Below are 8,519 nucleotides of genomic sequence, written 5' to 3' on the forward strand. Positions count from 1 at the left end.
GCTGTTGAAACCATAACTTTTTCCATGTATTAAACACGGAAGGTATACATGATTCTTGTGTTATTTATTTTAACTGGTTGTAAGATATACATCTGGAAAACGTCACTGTGGAACTACTCCAGTTCATAAAAGAATTGTCAGAATTCATTAGGCAATTTGTGACCAAACTGCTGAGGATAGATAGCCTGCAGTTCCATAAACGTCATATACTGGATTGTTGTTTAGTTTTATTGTACTGTCTATGATGATTGTCTCTTCCTATATGTTTCATCGCTGTGTATGTATATGTATGTATATATTATATATATATATATATATATATATATATATATATAGTATATTATATATATATACAACAAGGAGCTGAAGGAGCGTCATGTACCAGTAATTGTCCATTTATAAACAAGCTGACGTTTTCGAGGACACAGCCTCATTTTCAAAGCTGAAAACGTAATTATAATGATAAAAGACTTAAGAAATACGAAATTTACAATTTAAAATGTAAATTTCTTTCTTAAGTCTTTTATATATTATAATTACGTTTTCAGCTTTGAAAATGAGGCTGTGTCCTCGAAACGTCAGCTTGTTTAATAATGGACAATTACTGGTACATGACGTCTCCTTCAGCTCCTTGTTGTATGTTGGTTGATAGCAACGCTTCCCATATCCATATATATTATATATATATATATATATATATATATATATATATATATATATATATATATAGTGTGTAATATAATAATATATATATATATAATATATATATATATATATATAATATATATATATATATAATAAAAGGAGCCCATAAAACACATTTTGGTGTTTTTATGGGCTCTTTATTAGATGGAATTCTGTTGTTACAGAACATTTTTACCAGTCATATATATATATATATATATATATATATATATATATATATATATATATATATATATAATATATATATATATATATATATATATATATATATATATATATATATATATATATATATTATGTACTTAAAAGAAATAGAGTTGCTTAGTATATTAATTACAAAGTAATAGCTTTGATATATGAAAAACTAAATTTAAAGGTTTCCTTTTCTTAGTAGCCTTACAGTTCGAAGAAACTGAAATGTTCGGGGAAATATGTGGGAATTCCATTCAGCCAAAATGAGAGAGAATGCTTTTGAGTCTCTGCGTCAAAGGGCAAACGAAGCGGAGAATTGACTGACTTATTTAATCATAATTTTTTTTTAGTTTCAATTTTTTCTTTAATTTCCCGAGACAGTTTCTAAGAAACTCTCTCGTTGTGTTTGCGAGAAATCGTAACTGTAACGGAAAAAAGGTAGTAAATATTACGTAGTCCATTATACCGAATTTAAAATGGCTATTGTGTAGAGCGATTCCACGTCAACATATTTGTCACTCTTCGGAGTAGAAATTGGTGTCTTTCGAGCATTTCATTGGCTTCTTTTCCGTATTGAACTCGAAAAGCGCTTGTTTCTTTCGACATGCAGCCTCCCTTTCATCAGTCAGTGCAAAAACGACAGCATCCTCCTTCGTGTATGTCCCTCATTCGAGAGAGAGAGATCCATTAGACCTGGAACCGAGTCGAAAATAACGTAATCTAGTTCTCCCTGTCGTCAAAAGGGGAATTAATTACTTGTTACATTCTTCCAGCGCCACCCGAGAGATCTAGGAAGGCTCTGTTCTCTGCGGTTGTTTGGCCTTTTCATCGTATTGGTCGAGTTTAACCATTCTTCTTCTTCCTGATCACAATTCCTCTGGTTTCCGGACAAATTTCTCGTCGTTCTTTGTTTCCGAAAAAGCGAGAACAAAAGTTTGTCCTTTAGGCTTTTTTAGAAGAGTGGGTGACGGTCATATTCCAAAGCACATATTTCATTAAATACAAAATTACCTTAGTACTACTAAGAGCCTGTCCACACTAGGAAACATTAGTAAACAGTAAGCTCGTTTTTAGAAGCTGAATGATACAGAAATGTTTAATGTAAGTTGGAAACTTCGAGGACACGACAGTGCTCCTGATGTGGGTTCTCTAAGTCCATGAAAACCTTTTGCAGATCTCAGCATTTTTCTTGTTGTATTTGGTATAAATAGACTGTATTTCTGGGAATTGAGTTGACTGGTAAGGTCATGGTGCTCCATTGTGTCATTTTTCATTAGTTCCGTCCACCACTGAGAAAGGCATGACTTGCTCATTGAGTGGTTACTTGTTTTTACAGTTGACAAAAACTCTTTGCAAGATTATTTGAAAACAATTTATACCTGGTACACTGTATTGTTTGAAATCGTGGATATATTTCCACTGAAAGTCATGAATTCCGAAAGAGGAAAAGACTGAAGAAATTCTCCTACCCAGGTGAAAGAAGGGGAGCTCTTGACTTCATTTCCCAAAGAAGTCAGTTTGGGGTCAAATCCCCCCTGTGAAGGAAATTCTGCTTTCATTTCCTCTTTTGGAATCAAGGCTGTCAGTGGAAAGCTCATCTCGAAAATTTAGGAACAAGAAGTTGAAGAGGTCATTGTGAATATTACAGTATTCATAAATGGATGTCAAGCACTTCCATTACTCGTGTAAAGTTCAAGTGTGCGAAAGTTTGACATTGGTTGTCTCGTGTAAGTTTGCCAAAATCCTCGACTCATTGATAGCAAAATAGTTTGCATGGCTGGTTTCCGCCAAACACTGCTTACATACACAGATTTCAAATCCTATATTTTAATCCTTTCAATCAAATATGTGGAGAAATCATTTCAGTGATTTTCATGGACAATAATTGTCGCTGTAATAATTGAAGGTTTAAATGTCTGCGCGGAATGCCATGTTTTATTAAGTATTTCTACGGTGCACGCTGTACCAATGTTAAATATTTTTTACTTTCAACTCTGGATCTATTGATCTAAAGGAAGCTTCTCAATGGGATCCTTAACATGAATTAATATATTTAGTTCTCAGAATGGCCTCAGTTGTCCATGTTGTATAGTTTCCCCTTTTGAGTGCTATATTCATGCAATAGTAAACCGCCTTTCAGTATGACCAATTCTTTGGTCATACAAATGAAACCTAACGAGATTCGGGAAGAAAAAAATGTATGAGAAAATTTTACCTTTTGTCACTAAAGGACAAATTTATCAATGTTTATACATTTATATATAATAGATAGACATTATATATAGATATATATATATATATATATATATATATATGATCATATATATCTATATATATATATATATTATAAAGTTCTAGTATATAGCCGTAAACTCTAAGCTTAAATCTCTCCTCAGAATCATTTTCCTTCACCTTGTAAATTCTGAGCTGCTTCCTTACAGTTTTTGATATCATTGCAGACTCGCCAACAAATAATTTCTGTAGAGTCCTGTAAGTGAAACAAACTAACACACATGAATGCAAATGAATATAAGCATAGAGATATGAGCATGTTTATTTTGACAGAACAATGTTGTCATTATCATATCAGTACCTTCACCTCTTCATGACCTGACTTCAGACAACGAATCTGTTATTAATGAAGAGCTTCCTGTGGAAATTCATCAGTTATAAAGCTTTCTTAGTTTGAGCTTCCATTAGTTGTTAGTATTCTCTTTCTCCAAACTTCTTTTTTTGACCATGTGGTTTGTAATGGATTTGTCAGTTGATGAAGATGATAGGTTCCTAACAGCTCTCTATGTGTTCTTTTATTTTGCATTTCTTTTTGGTACTAATTGTTGTCTGCAATATGGTATTATCATCTCATGTCACTTTCCCCCCTTTTCCTGCCGTTATTTCATTCCTTGGAAGATTGTTTAGCATGTTCATAGCATTGTCTGACTTCTTTGAGAGATATGTTGTTATAATGATGTTTCATTAAAGGTAACTGCTATGTCAGCATTGCAGGATCCACAGTTAATTCTTTCTTTGTCTGGTGAAGCCCTTTTCACCGATATGCAGTTCAGAGAGAAAAAAAAAATATTGCCGAAAATCTTAATTGACTTGTTAAAAATAAAATATTTGCTTGTTATAGTCAGAAAACTGAAACATTTACTTGTTATGGTCAGAAAAATTAAATATTTACTTGTTACAGTTAGAAGAATTTAATGCTCAATTATGATGTCAGTATCCTTTCTCTGTCTACATAATCAGAAAGAAGGAAGGTTTATAGTGAAGGTATAATGGGGGGGGAGGGTGTTTGGTGGTTTACCTTGAGATGGCTCTATGCCAGCGAAGGTCCTTTCCCACAGAAGCCCTGTAAAATTGGTAATGTGTCAAAGGAAGACTGGTGTAGACTTTTGAATACGGAACAACCAAACAAGATGAATGCACAAGGTATTGATGGTTGTGTTTATGCAAAGTTTAGGAGTCGGAAGGAATCGTCCGATAAACTCGCGCTGATTGGCTGGAAGGTTGATGTGAAGGTCTGGTCAGAGGTCACCGACCAACTCATAGACATGACTTAGTATGAAGGCATTGGCTCTGGTTGGTTATTCTTAGGGGACTTGATTAGAATAGATGATGAGGCTTTCTGAAATTAGAGGGAAGGTGAACTCTCTCTTGTGTGACGGTAAGAGAGAGCTTGAATTCCAGTAAGTGTAGCGCCTTAAGGATGTGCTGATGTCGTGGGAACTTAAGGGTGATGATGTTGGTACCGATAAGGTGCTAGAAAGGTGGAATAGTGTCATTCATTTATTCATAGCATCATGCTGGCACTCTCTTGAATGTTGCACAGAATTTCTTCTCTCAAAATATTCTGAACTTGGTTACATGGTTGGCAAACAGTACTTTGGTGTTTCTATCATTTCCTTCGTGAATGTCAAGCAATAATAGCCTTTCTGGTGTCCTGCCTCTCCTTTTTTGTGGTAGGTTTTAGCTCCAATTTATTGTCCTCTCCTGAGTTGCAGGTGTCGTTCGACATTGAATTATGTCATAAATGTCTATTCTTTGGGTGTACCGCCTCTTGTAAGGACGTTGCATACCCAAGTTGAGGGAGAATTTTTGCTGGGATGTGACTTCAATCCTCTCCAAGTTGGCAAATCTCTAGTAGCATTACTTGCTTGCTGTAGGCTCCATCCTGAAGCACCCTGATATATCTTGCCACCAATGCCTACCTTATTACTTATTTTATGTATCTACTTTGTTCAATCTTAAAGTTTTTGTTGCTCCACATAATACAAATAGTTCATCTCAGCAGCTGCAAGTTTCTGGGAAAAATAAGGAGCAGGTCAACATATGTGAAAGGACACAAGAGGTTAAAAGCACATATTAGAAGTAAATGTTGATTGTACTTTCAGTTTTGTGATCTTAATTCAGGTAACAAATTCTCCGGCTTATATAATAGAAAAGAACTTACTGTAGAAATCAAGCTTTCAAAAAGTAATTATACCATATTTGTGCTTTAGGAATATTTCTTTTTCACATTTAATAAAGAACCTGTGATATTCGTAGAGGTAGATGCAGGTGTATAGTCTCAGATCTGTGTGTATCCAACATAAGTCCTTGTAGTAGATTTTGCCCGTTTTTAATTTAACGCAGGGAATAGTTTGTTGGTTATGATCCTCAGCTTTTGATAGGCCATATTCTATCTTTACAAGTGCCTAAATGTATAATGTTCTAATATTTGGCATTCTGAAAGGACCTTCTTTTATGTGGTCAGGGTTTATCTAGGATGTAGATCCTTGTTGACAGTGATATCCTGTGGTAGTGATCCGGTCTTGGAAGAATTCTTTTGATTAGAATTATTATCCCATTAAATATCTTCCTAAATCTATTAATCCTTTTTTCAATGTATGAGGTTTAGCCTGAGAGAAGTAGCGTTTCCACTTTTAGTTTGGTTGCTGCAACAGTTTCTCCTTCAACAACGTTTTCTTCTTTGCTCTTTATATGTCAATTTGACGCCTTTGCAACTCCTATAGATTACATTGTAGTACTGTGTGGCCACCGCACTGTCGACTTCATTATGGTTGACAGGTCTCTTAAGTTCGGATAATCTCGGTAGATACAGAAGTTTCCCTTACATATGATTTAGTGCGATCCTTTCAGGGGATTACATTTATTCCCGATTGTTCGTCGATGTTGGAATAATCAGGTTTTGAACTTAAGAAAAATACGTGTTATGGATGTATTAACCCATAAAGTAACTCGGTCATATTGGCCAATTAGATTCAAGTTCATCCATCGACTCGGAATTTACCTTCTATGTTGTTATATTCCAGTAAAGGGAAAGATAAATAGTCCTCTCTCTCTCTCTCTCTCTCTCTCCATTCAGGTATCCCTATAATGTCGTCTCAAAACTTTCATCCAGGCAGTTGCATAAACATTGAGAGCAGACAACATGTAGGTAGAATCTTCATGAGAACAAATGGAAGCTTTCCAGTCTGTCTGTGTCAAGTATGATATTCCGAATATTTTTAGTTACAATTTTTACTTCAGCTAATGTAATCTGACGGATTATTTAAAACAACTATTTCCCAATATTGCTGTGTCCAGGTGGTATTGCGAAAGTCTGAAATCCACTATTTTTCCGGTAAAGTATGTCAGTACGTATTCTATTAATGCGCTCTTGGGAATTTAAAAGACTTGTTAAACTGTAAGTTGCAGGTGGAGCAGCATTTTTATTATTATTCAGTCTCCTTCCAAACATTTCATATTTATGAGTTTCAAATCCTATTATGGAATCATTCAAGATCTAGTAACGTCCAAACTTTTGCTTTTGTTCTTGCTTCAAAATACTTCTGCAGCAAATTGATCATTGTTTTTCTCGAGTGATTGGTCGAAGAAAAGTCGGTGGGGCGGGGGGCGGGTGAATTGGGGAGACCAGCTTCCTTCAAAATGGCTGATGCCAGTATTCCTAGATATTGATTTATAGCAACCATTAAACCATGGGAAGGAGAGAATTGACCTTAGGTTATTGTATACTGCTTTATAAGTGAAGAAACTGCAGATCTGATAAATTTTGTCCTGTGAATACAACAGCCACCATAACATCCCATTTGTTCTGCATGATTCTGATTTTACCCGAATCTTTTAAGATTTCATTAGTGGTGTCTACTTAAAAATGATCCTTTTTTCGATGATTTTGTGAGAACTTTAAATAACAGGCATCATTCAGGCTGGTGTGTGAGAGAGAGAGAGAGAGAGAGAGAGAGAGAAAGAAGGTGCTCTCTGCTTCCAATGCCTCTGATTTCAAATCAACGATTGTTTTCAAGCACAGAAAGCAAAATGATAATCAATTCCGTTTACATTAATACCAGGTTTTAAATTGATGAGATTCTGAATTCATACGTCATTGTTCCTCCAATCTCGAGCGAAAAGGAAATTTATGTAAGGAAACTCGGCCTAGAATCAGTGCCGCTGTGGCCAGCGCGGCTCCAATGGAGCATCGATTGCACCAGCGAGGAAAAACGGTGTGAAGGAGAGGCTCATTTCAACGCTAATGAGTCCTGCGCCGCCGTCAATGAGTTTAGTCCTAATTATCCTCCTTTCAGTGTCAGACTTCGTTTGACTTCGCCCAGAAATCGATGTGAAAGTTACACTCGACTTTGCGTGGCTTCGAAGGGAATTGAACGAGAGCGAAGGCTGACTGGCTACGGCTGTCGATCGGTCGATCTATCGATCGAGTCCTCGTTTAAGTCAACGGAAGTTTCTTTCTTTCTCTCCCGAGAGGTTCAGGTGATCCTGTTTTGAACCTCCCTTGTTTGCCTCGTTTCATCAAACTCTTTCTTATCGTTGAGGTTTAAAGGCGAGTTGTCTATTCGTTGGATATTGTATTTTTCAGAATCTTTTCTGGATAGCCACTTGTGATATATTATCCGAGTCCCAAACACATAACATCATTTATGTTTATAGTGCGTACGTTTCTGAAAGATTGTTTTCCGTTTTGGTCGACGCTGCTTCTTCCAGTCAAGAAAGCAAAACGTGATTTACAAGTCTTTATAAAAATAAAAAATGTGAGCCATTGATTTATTACAAGTTGAAAAATGTCACAAAAACCTTTTAATAATTTAAAAATTTCAATGACAAAGTACGAGGTTATTTGCAAGTAATGTAAAAGATGCGTCTCCCCTTTTTGTAGGTTTTTAAGAAACTGCGAAAATGTAGATTGCAGTTTTCTCTTAATAAAACAAAAATATCAGTAGACTTTGCTGACCGTGTCTTAGCATCCAAGTATGAGAATCTTCTTAGGCCTAGGTCTCGTAGGATGACTATGTGGATAACTGGAAACAATTGCCCTCCCATCCGTTCTAAGTAATGAGGAATCCAATATTACCGTTCCATTTTCTATGGGATAAACTTAGGCCCAGCAATTCACTCCTTTTGTTCTTAGAGAACCTTTTCTAAAATGGTTTCTGTGTTCATTGAAACACCGAGACACTCTGACATCTTGTTCTAAATCCTTTCTCTCAACATAATCCTTTTGGGAACAGTTTCATACACTTTCATTAGCTTTTGCTTGTTTTCGTCACTATCATCACTCAGTTCTGAATCGTATGCAAGGTTCAACCATTCCACACTCCATT

This window comes from Macrobrachium nipponense, chromosome 25 (assembly GCF_015104395.2).
Source record: "Macrobrachium nipponense isolate FS-2020 chromosome 25, ASM1510439v2, whole genome shotgun sequence".
NCBI lineage: Eukaryota > Metazoa > Arthropoda > Malacostraca > Decapoda > Palaemonidae > Macrobrachium > Macrobrachium nipponense.